This window comes from Lontra canadensis, unplaced genomic scaffold (assembly GCF_010015895.1).
Source record: "Lontra canadensis isolate GAN:19392208 unplaced genomic scaffold, GSC_riverotter_1.0 scaffold1576, whole genome shotgun sequence".
Taxonomy (NCBI): Eukaryota; Metazoa; Chordata; class Mammalia; order Carnivora; family Mustelidae; genus Lontra; species Lontra canadensis.
The window spans coordinates 1-9,180 of record NW_022632560.1 but is presented as its reverse complement, the minus strand read 5'-3'; the positions used below and the strand labels follow the sequence as shown (position 1 = coordinate 9,180).

General features: G+C 40.4%; 1 pseudogene; it reads right to left on the bottom strand.

The window, feature by feature from the left end:
* Positions 1-4,454: 4,454 nt before the first annotated feature.
* On the bottom strand, positions 4,455-5,204 carry LOC116863545 (annotated as a pseudogene).
* Positions 5,205-9,180: the final 3,976 nt, after the last annotated feature.

The window sequence follows — 9,180 nt, the reverse complement described above, 5'->3', positions numbered from 1 at the left end:
TTCAGTCACCACCCAGTTATTCCTTTTTCCTAAACTGTCCTTTCCCAGAACTCTTTACAATACTACAAAGAAAATTAGTTTCATATATCCCCTCATTAATTCAGGGCACTAAATACAGCATAAGACTTTGCCTTTCTACCTTCATTAGTGTTTGAAAACACATTTTAAAGAGGTCAAGTGAGAACAGAAAATAAGGTACTAAAATAAAGATGTAAAACTAAAACTTCCTGGAAAAAAATGTTAAGTGCACTGCAGGTGTCCTCGCTCATCCCCTTGTGTATACTCTTTTTTTTCTCATGTACCCACATAAAATCCAAATATGATCATCCAGCATGATTTTTATTGCCTCCTGTCTGCCCTGCCCAATTAAAAAACAGTAACTTATTTCCTAGTATTCTACTGAATCCATCCCTTCTTTCCAATGGTTAGACCCCAGGAAACATCTTACTGCTTTTACACGTGCCTTTGCTTGAATCTACTAAGAGATTAGGCAGGACGCTGAAGTGTGGAAATGGGAAGGAGAAAAGAAAATAGGGGGAGGTTTGAGTTTACAGGGTAGTAATATAATGAAAACATTTTAAGAGGCACACAGGATGTTGGGCAAATGCTGTAATTACATGTTGGGGAGGGAGTCACCACTATTTGGTTCTGAGGATTCTACAAATATTGAGTAGGAAAGCAAAAACAGCTAATTCTTAAAGGTGGAGGTGACTCAGTGTAACTATATTATCCATCAATAATTCCCTTTGGAATCAAAATTTACACTTACAAGTGTGAAAACAAAACAGACATCTGTTCAGGCTCCACCATGAGTATTGGTGCACACCACTTCCTGCAATAAAGGCAAGGGTGGGGGACCATATTTTGCACCCTCAGATAAATGAAACATGCTGGGGATGCAGCAGTAAACAGAGAAGAAAAAGTCCCTGTCCACATAAAGCTATGTGTTCATTGGTAAATGCTGAAAAGAAGTAAATGAAAGAAATATACTATAATCAGGGAATGATAAGTACTATGGAGTATACAGAATATGGAATCCAGTGTGGACAACAGGTTTGATCACTTAATATTTGAGCAAAGGCCTGAATAGATAGGATAGTGAGCCATAGCCTACCTTGGAGAAGTGGATTCTAAGAATTGGGTAACAAGTGCAAAGGCCTTGGGCAGGCACAAGTTTGGGGAGTTCAAGGAATAAGCAATGCTAGTACGGCTGAAACACAGCAAGCAAAGAGAATATCTGCAGGGAGAAGAGATCAGGGAGGTAGCTGAAGGTCAGACCACGTAAGCCATAGAGAGGCTTCATAGGCCATCGCAAAGATTTTGTTTTTTATTCCAAGTGAGTTGGAGTGCCTTTGGAGAGTTTGATCAGAGTAACGACATTATTTGACTTGTTTTTTTAAAGCTCATCCAGGATGCTATGTTAAAAAATAAACTATAGGAGAGCAAGAGTAGTAGTAGGAGAGAGATAGGTGGTATCACTGGAGATCTGAGAAGTAGTGAAGACATATTTTAATTGAAACTGATGAGCTGAAGGTAGGTTATGACGGGAGAAGAATAAAGGATTAATTGCGGGTTTTTGGACAGAGCATTCAGAAAGAGCTGCTATTTACTGACATGAGTGATGAGTAAGTTTGGAGGGAGAAATCCAAAAATACTGTTTCGGACAAAATTGTGAGACTCCTGGTAGCTAGCTGAGTGGAAATATCAAGTAGGAATCAGATAGGAAAGACCAAATTCCCAAATGGGAATATGAAATATGATAATCTGGAGTTCAGGGAAGAGAAAGGGGTTGGGGGTGGAAAGTCTGGTTCTTGCTCTTTTGTAGATGATCTGCCGTCTCTTTCCGAAAGCACTTAAAATCGCTCACTAGAACATGTCAAGATGTGTTCTCTTCCTGGAAATGACTTAGCTTTGGTCTACTGAGACCAAATTTGACTAAACTCCCCTATGCAACTTCATCTTCAACCTCAGACTTTAGAAGAGAGAATAACTAAATGTCTAAGCCCATGTAATTGGAGCATCCTTAGACTAGTGCAATCACATAAGTCACTATAATCTTTTTTTTGTTTGTTTTAAAGGTCTTATTTTATTTATTTCACAGACAGAAATCACAAGTAGGCAGAGCAGCAAGCAGAGAGAGAGGGGGAAGCAGGCTCCCGCTGAGCAGAGAGCCCGATGAGGGGCTTGATCCCAGGACCCTGAGATCATGACCTGAGCTGAAGGCAGAGGCTTAACCCACTGAGCCACCCAGGCGCCCCAAGTCACTGTAATCTTTAATGAGTAGAGCAAGTATGATGAGCAAGAGATAACATTCAGAGTTCTAGTTAGTAGATGGATGATCATTCTCAAACATACATAAGCCCTTTAAGGAGATGAAAAATCGTTCTTGATGAAAGTGTATCAGTTAACATAGATTTGTTTTATTGCAAAAATAAAATGGATGATAATGTCTATGAAAGCTGTTTCTGTCGTACTTAAAGTCTTTAATCACAATTTTTAAAAAAATTTCTCAAGAAGGGGGAGTTCAAACCTATAGAAAAATTGAAAAAAAAAGTAGATCTTCAACCATATCTTCATCTAGATTCACTAATTGTCACAATTTGCTGCATTTGCTTTATCACTTTTCATGCACACTTACACATTTTCTGAATAATTTAAAAATAAGTTGCAAACATTCTGACATTTCTCCCTAAATACTTTAGCATTTCTCCTTTAGAAATACATTGTCCTATATGACTACATACCATTATTACATACAACAAATTTAATACTGACTTAATATTAAGTTATATACAATCCATATTCAAATTTCTTTAATGGTGAAAAAAATCCTATATATAGCTGTTGTATTAGTTTCCATGGCCTAAGTGGAAATAGTCTTTGCAGTTGTAACAAATTACAATTGATTTTTTTTTTTTTTGGTGAAGGGTTTTTTATTTGTTAATTTGTTATTTATTATTTGTTATTAATTTGCATCTGAAAAGAATGCATATACATAGAATAGGGACATGAGAAAGCATTGGTTCAACAGTAATCAATCTACAAGAATTAGGATTAGGGGAAGATGGAGAAAATTACCCAAACATTTTTTTAAAAAATTGGAAACTGCAACCAAAATAAGTGGATAAAATTCCTATTAACACTCACAAAGAGTCTTAAGACTCCATGATTTTTTTAAATTAAATTAGAGCCCTCAACTAGCTACTCTAGGGTTCCTCATATGCAAAACAGAAACAAGGGGATTCCCCTGACTGGTCTCATGTTGTTAAATGTTCTCCCCACCCCATCCACACCCCCAGCTTCTTCATCCTCCCAGCTTGAAAGAGGATGTGCATCATTCCAAAGATCTGTCTCCTAGCGCCACCCCTCACATTTCCTTGATTTACCAGGTCTTCAGCTGTTTTCTAGGAACACCGTATTGTACACTATTAGGCTGGAGATCTCTGCTAAGCATGTAAGACAATGACTGACAGGGGAAAAAAATGTTTTTTAATTACGTACTCAATCCATTTGGTGTACTTCCAAAGACACAATACTTTTCTTCATTTACCAGTGAAAGAAGAAATTAACTTAAAAAAAAATCAGCAAATGGCAAACAAATTTCCTTGAAAGTCACAGTCACATATAGAGTGTGCATCCTAGAAGAGAGGAGGGGCAAGACACGTTCCACCCACTTTCGTGAGTTTCATCAAATACTGGACCTACTCAAGGGTAGAGAGAAAAGGCAACTTTCAAAAAGGAGTGGGTTGTGGTTCTTTTTGAGGGTTTTTTGTTTGTTTGTTTGTTTTTTGGATAGAGATCACAAGTAGGCAGAGACGCACACACAGAGAGAGAGAGAGAACGGGAAGCAGGCTCCCCTGACCCGGAGCAGAGAGCCCAATGCGGGGCTTGATGCGGGGCTCGATGCAGGGCTCGATGCGGGGCTCGATGTGGGGCTCAACGCAGGGCTCGATGCGGGGCTTGATGTGGGGCTTGATCCCAGGACCCTGGGATCATGACCTGAGCCGAAGGCAGAGGCTTTAACCCACTGAGCCACCTAGGCACCCCTGAAGGAGTACGTTTTTAAATGAGGCATTTACTATACTCCTTCCTAAGAGCACGAGGTAAAGAACAACTTTTCTAAACTAGATCTAGGAAGTGGAATGTGGAATCAATCCGTCCTCTTCCCCTTAAGGGCTGTCCAATGGTTAATGAATTTAAAAAACATGACTAAATAAAAACACCCCCCCCACACACACACTCCTGTACCCCACCCCGCTGTCCCTACCAAAACCAGAAACAAACAAACAAACAAAATTAAATGTCCCAGATCATTCTCCAGAGTGGATGGAGCCTGGAAGCAAATTCAAAATCCCACATTAATCTGCTAGAGTCATCACAAGCATGCCTTGCTTTTAAACAAATGACAAAACATTAATTAGTACTAATCACTCTTCTGATAATACAGAATTACTCAAATTAGAAAGGGGTAAGGGAACCATACGTCCGGGCCTTGTCTCACATGAGTGCATGTGGGTAGGTGCAGATATTTGTCATTATTGCAAAAATGATTTTTAATCTTTACCTTGAGTTTGATTTAAAATTGCTTTTAGTATGATGCTGACACCATCCGTAGGGAAAGGGCTCTGGAGAGACGTTCACAGCAGCACACACCGGCGGCTCTTCTCTGGTCCGGCAAGCTCCAAGGTAGCCCATGTTGCTTCGTCAAATACATTGTTTAGGCCTTTCTGTGCCAGTGCAAAACACTCCACACACCTGACTGCCTTCAGATCCCCGGGCCAGCTTTTCAACCGTCTCTGGAATGATAGGCTCCTGTCTGTTCTTGGCAAGTTTCTCAGTCATAGAGGGGTCATCTCAGATATCAATTTGGGTCCCAACAAGCAAGAAAGGAGTGTTTGGACGATGGGGCATTATCTCAGGCACCTACTTTTCCTTCACATTTTCGAATGAGGATGGTGAGACCACTGACAAACAGATGAAAATATACCTGTTTGTGGATAACTCAGTGGTCGTAATCTGTCACAATCCTCTTACCCTGCAGTGTCAAGAAGTCCAAGAGTATATGCCCTCCACCAATCGTAACTGACTGCATCCTTGTCAAAAACAGCCGGTACATGGGCAGGTGGAAATCCGTTTGTTGTGTAGTATAACAGGAGACATGTTTTACCAATGGCACCATTGCCCACAACAACACACTTCATTGTCTGCAGTGCGTAAACCACTCTGTATCCACTTGAGGTATTTCAGATTCGATGATGACCTCAGCTTCTCCACCGGGGCACTGGCAATACCGCCTACAGTTGATCCTTGAACAACAAAGGGTTTGGGGCACCGACCCTTGAGCAGTCAAAAATCTGCATATGAATTTTGATTCCCCTCAAACGACTACTAGTCTACTGTTGACTGGAAGGAAGGCCTTCTGATAACATTAGTCATTAACACATAGTTTGTGTCACATACTATTTTCTTACAATAAAGTAGGCTAAAGAGAAGAAAATGTGATTAAAATCATAAGGAACATACATTTGGAGTTCTGGGCCGTATTTATCCAAAAAATGTGTACAAGTGGACCTGTGCAGTTCAAATGTGTTGTTCAGGGGTCAACTAACTGTATTACAATCTTTGTGGCTTAAAACACACATGTATTCTCTTACAGTTCTAGAGATCAGAAGTATAAAATCAGTTTCACCAAGTGGAAACCAAGACTGTACTCTCTCCAAAGGCTCTAAGGGAGAGACTCCATTTCCATACATTTTCCAGCTTCCAGGCGGGGACCTTCTTTCCTCTTCAAAGGTGTGTATCATCTTCAAATCTCTCTCTCCTTTCATCACCGTTTTCCGCCCTTGACCTTTCTGCTTTACTCTGATAAGGGCCCTGGTGATTACATTTGGGGCTCACCCAATAATTGAGGATAATCTCCCTATTTCAAAATTGTATCAGTAAAGTCCCCTTTGCCATATAAGGTAACATTCACAGATTCTACGGACTTAGATGTGCATGTAATTGGGGGCCATGTGCAGCTTACCACAGCTGTTGACTACTGTTAGGCATTGAATTTTGTCCTCTAAAAAGATATGTTGAAATCTAACTCCCCAGGGCCTTAGAATGTGCCCTTATTTGGAAATAGGGTCTTTGCAGCGATGTACAGTCGTCATACCTCTGACATATAGTGGGTTAGGTTCCAGACCACCACAATAAAGCAAATATTGCAATAAAGCAAATCAGATGAAATTTTGAGTTACTCAGTACATATAAAAGTTATGTTTACACTGTGTTGTATTTTATTAAGTGTGCAATAGCATTATGTAAAAAAAAAAACCTCTGATATATATACCTTAATTACAAAATATTTTATTGATAAAAATGCTAACAATCATCTGAGCTTTCAGCAAGCTGTGATCACTGATCACAGGTTGCCATAACAATAATGATGAAAAGTCTGAACTATTGTAAGAATCACCAAAATGTGATAGAGACATTGAGTGAGCAAATGGTGTTGGAAAAATGATGTCAATGGGCTCGCTCCACATAGGGTTGGTGCAAGCCTTCAATTTGTAAACAATGCATTATCTGCAAAGCACAATAAAATGAAATTTGCCTGTAATCAATTTAAAATGAGGTCATTAGGGTGGGCCCAAATCCCATGTGACTATGAACATGAAAATGTACAAACACACAGGAAGAAAACTGAGCCAGAGGTCGGAGTTATGCAGTCACATGCCAAAAAAATCGCTGGAGCTACCAGAAGCTGGGAAAAAACAGAGGATTCTCCTTAAGAGCCTTCAGAGGCACCGGGCCTGGCAACACCTTGACCTCAGATTCCTAGCCTCCAAAACTCTGGCAGAATAAATCCCTGTTGTTGTTTTAAATGATTTTATTCATTTATCTGAGAGAGAGTGAGAGAGATCACAAGTAGGCAGGGAGGCAGGCAGAGAGAGAGGGCGAAGCAGGCTCCCCACCAAGCAGAGCTCCCGATGCAGGCAGGGCTCGATCCCAGGACCCTGAGATCATGACCTGGGCGGAAGGCAAAGGCTTAACCTACTGTGCCACCCAGGTACCCCAAATTCCTGTTGTTTTAAGCCACTCAGTTTCTGGCCCTCTGTTATGGAAGCCCTGAAAAACTCATACAAATACTAAGATTTTTAGTCATAGAATTACATTAAGTTTTTAAGTAAAATCTCAGATTTCTTTAAATCCCAGACATTCCTCCTGGATGGTAATATTAATCTCTGGCCCTGGTGAAGTATTGATTTTAATTTAACTTGGAGACTTGGTCCAAATGTGCAGTTGGAGCACCTCTATTTTTTTCTTATCTACCTCATTTAACCTCTTTGAGACCTTTCGGGACAAACGGTCTATCACTGTTTATGCTGGGAAATTATGTTATTATTTCTCAAACATTTCAAGATTCAAACTAGTTTAAATGAAAGTATGTCAGATAAATGGGCTTAACTGGATGTCTGATGGTAGAACAGGGCTTCCAGTTTGGCTGAATTCCATGAGTGGTTGGTTCAGTTCTCCGATTCTCCCCTGAGGATGTACTTTTTCCTCTAGTGGGATCATGACCCCAGCCGAAGGCAGACACTTAACAGCTGAGCCACCCAGGTGCCCCCCAGTATTCCATTTTGATTTACAGCCCCAGTTGTTCAGAGGCATTGTGGAGGGCTCAGTCGGTTAAGCATCTGACTCTTAATTTCAGTTTAGGTCATGATCTCAGAGTCTGGGGGATTAATCCTGCCTCATGCTCCCCGATCAGCAGGGAGTCTGCTTGAGATTCTCTCCCTCTCCCTCCCTGACTGCTCCACCCCACCCACACACTCTCTCTCAAATAAACAAATCTTTAAAAGAACAAAAAACCCCACACAGCACTAATTGCTCAAACCAAAAACTTAGTGGTTTTGCTCTTACATAATTTTATTCCTCACCAAAACGAGTCAATTTTACCTCCAAAATATAATCCTGTTCTTGGCAAGTTCCAACATAGCTAACCATCACCATTACCATCACTGTATTCCAATCCAAAGTGTCTAAACTTCCTAGGGGTTCTCACACGTAGGCACCCATTGGAATCACCCAAAGGACCTGTTAACACAGATTATCAGGGCCTGAAATTCTCACTTTTAATAGATTTTTCAGGTAATGCTGATGCTCCTGATCTGGAGACCAGATTTCAGGAATCACTGCTCTAGTCTACAACACTACAATAGCCTCCTAATTGTTTTTTCTGCTCCTACTGTGGGCAACCTAGGGTCTATGACCACTAAGCAATCAGAGTAATCTTTTTTAAGGTTATACAGATCCCTGCCTAAAACAATCCAAGAGTTCTTTAAACACTGAGAACAAACTCTCAAGCTAATTAACTTCCTTTTCACTTTGCCAACCATATTGGGCTTTCTGCTCCTTTAGCATTCGAGTCTCTTTCCTGCTTCAGAAATTACCCATTTTTCGTTCCTAATACATGAAAATAGCCTTTAAATCGGATAAACTAAGTAACAGTTCTTGGGGGGAAATCACTACTACCATATTTTAGGCAGGTTTTGTGGGATTTGATGGGGGTAGAGAAGGCACAAAGAAGGCACCATCAGGAATGATTAATTTCTCTATCAAAATCAGCTTCAATTTTCCTAATGGGAGAATTTTCCATAAAATGATATAGGGAGGTGTTTGTGAATCGAGGATACCGACTCGAGGGATTTGTTGGAACCAAATATAAAAGCCATCACTTCTTAGCATACATAATGAAATATTTAAGTACCACTACCGTTTTGCCAACTGGTAACAAGATAGATTTGCTGCTTTTATCCTGACGACTATCTTATCGTGCATAAATAAGTTTATGAAAATCAACACAGCCTTTCTCAGTCTAACGTAGTAGTGCACATGTTCAACTGCACGTAACAAAACCAAAGCCAGTTTCAAGAACAGTCCTCTCCGACAAGCCACATCATACCTACACCACAGTTCGTTTTTCACTAACCTGAGTAGGCATAAACTATCCTATCACTTAACTGAAAAGGAAAAGAGACGGACTTCTAAACCCAACAAGCATGAATTTAATGTACTAGAAAAGAAGCCCCCCAAACATAGTAGGAGTCATACACAGTACAGCACGTGAACAGCTACTTTCATGAAAATGGGTGGCTCTGAAAAGAGCCTTTTGGAGCGAAGCGGCCGGCGCCC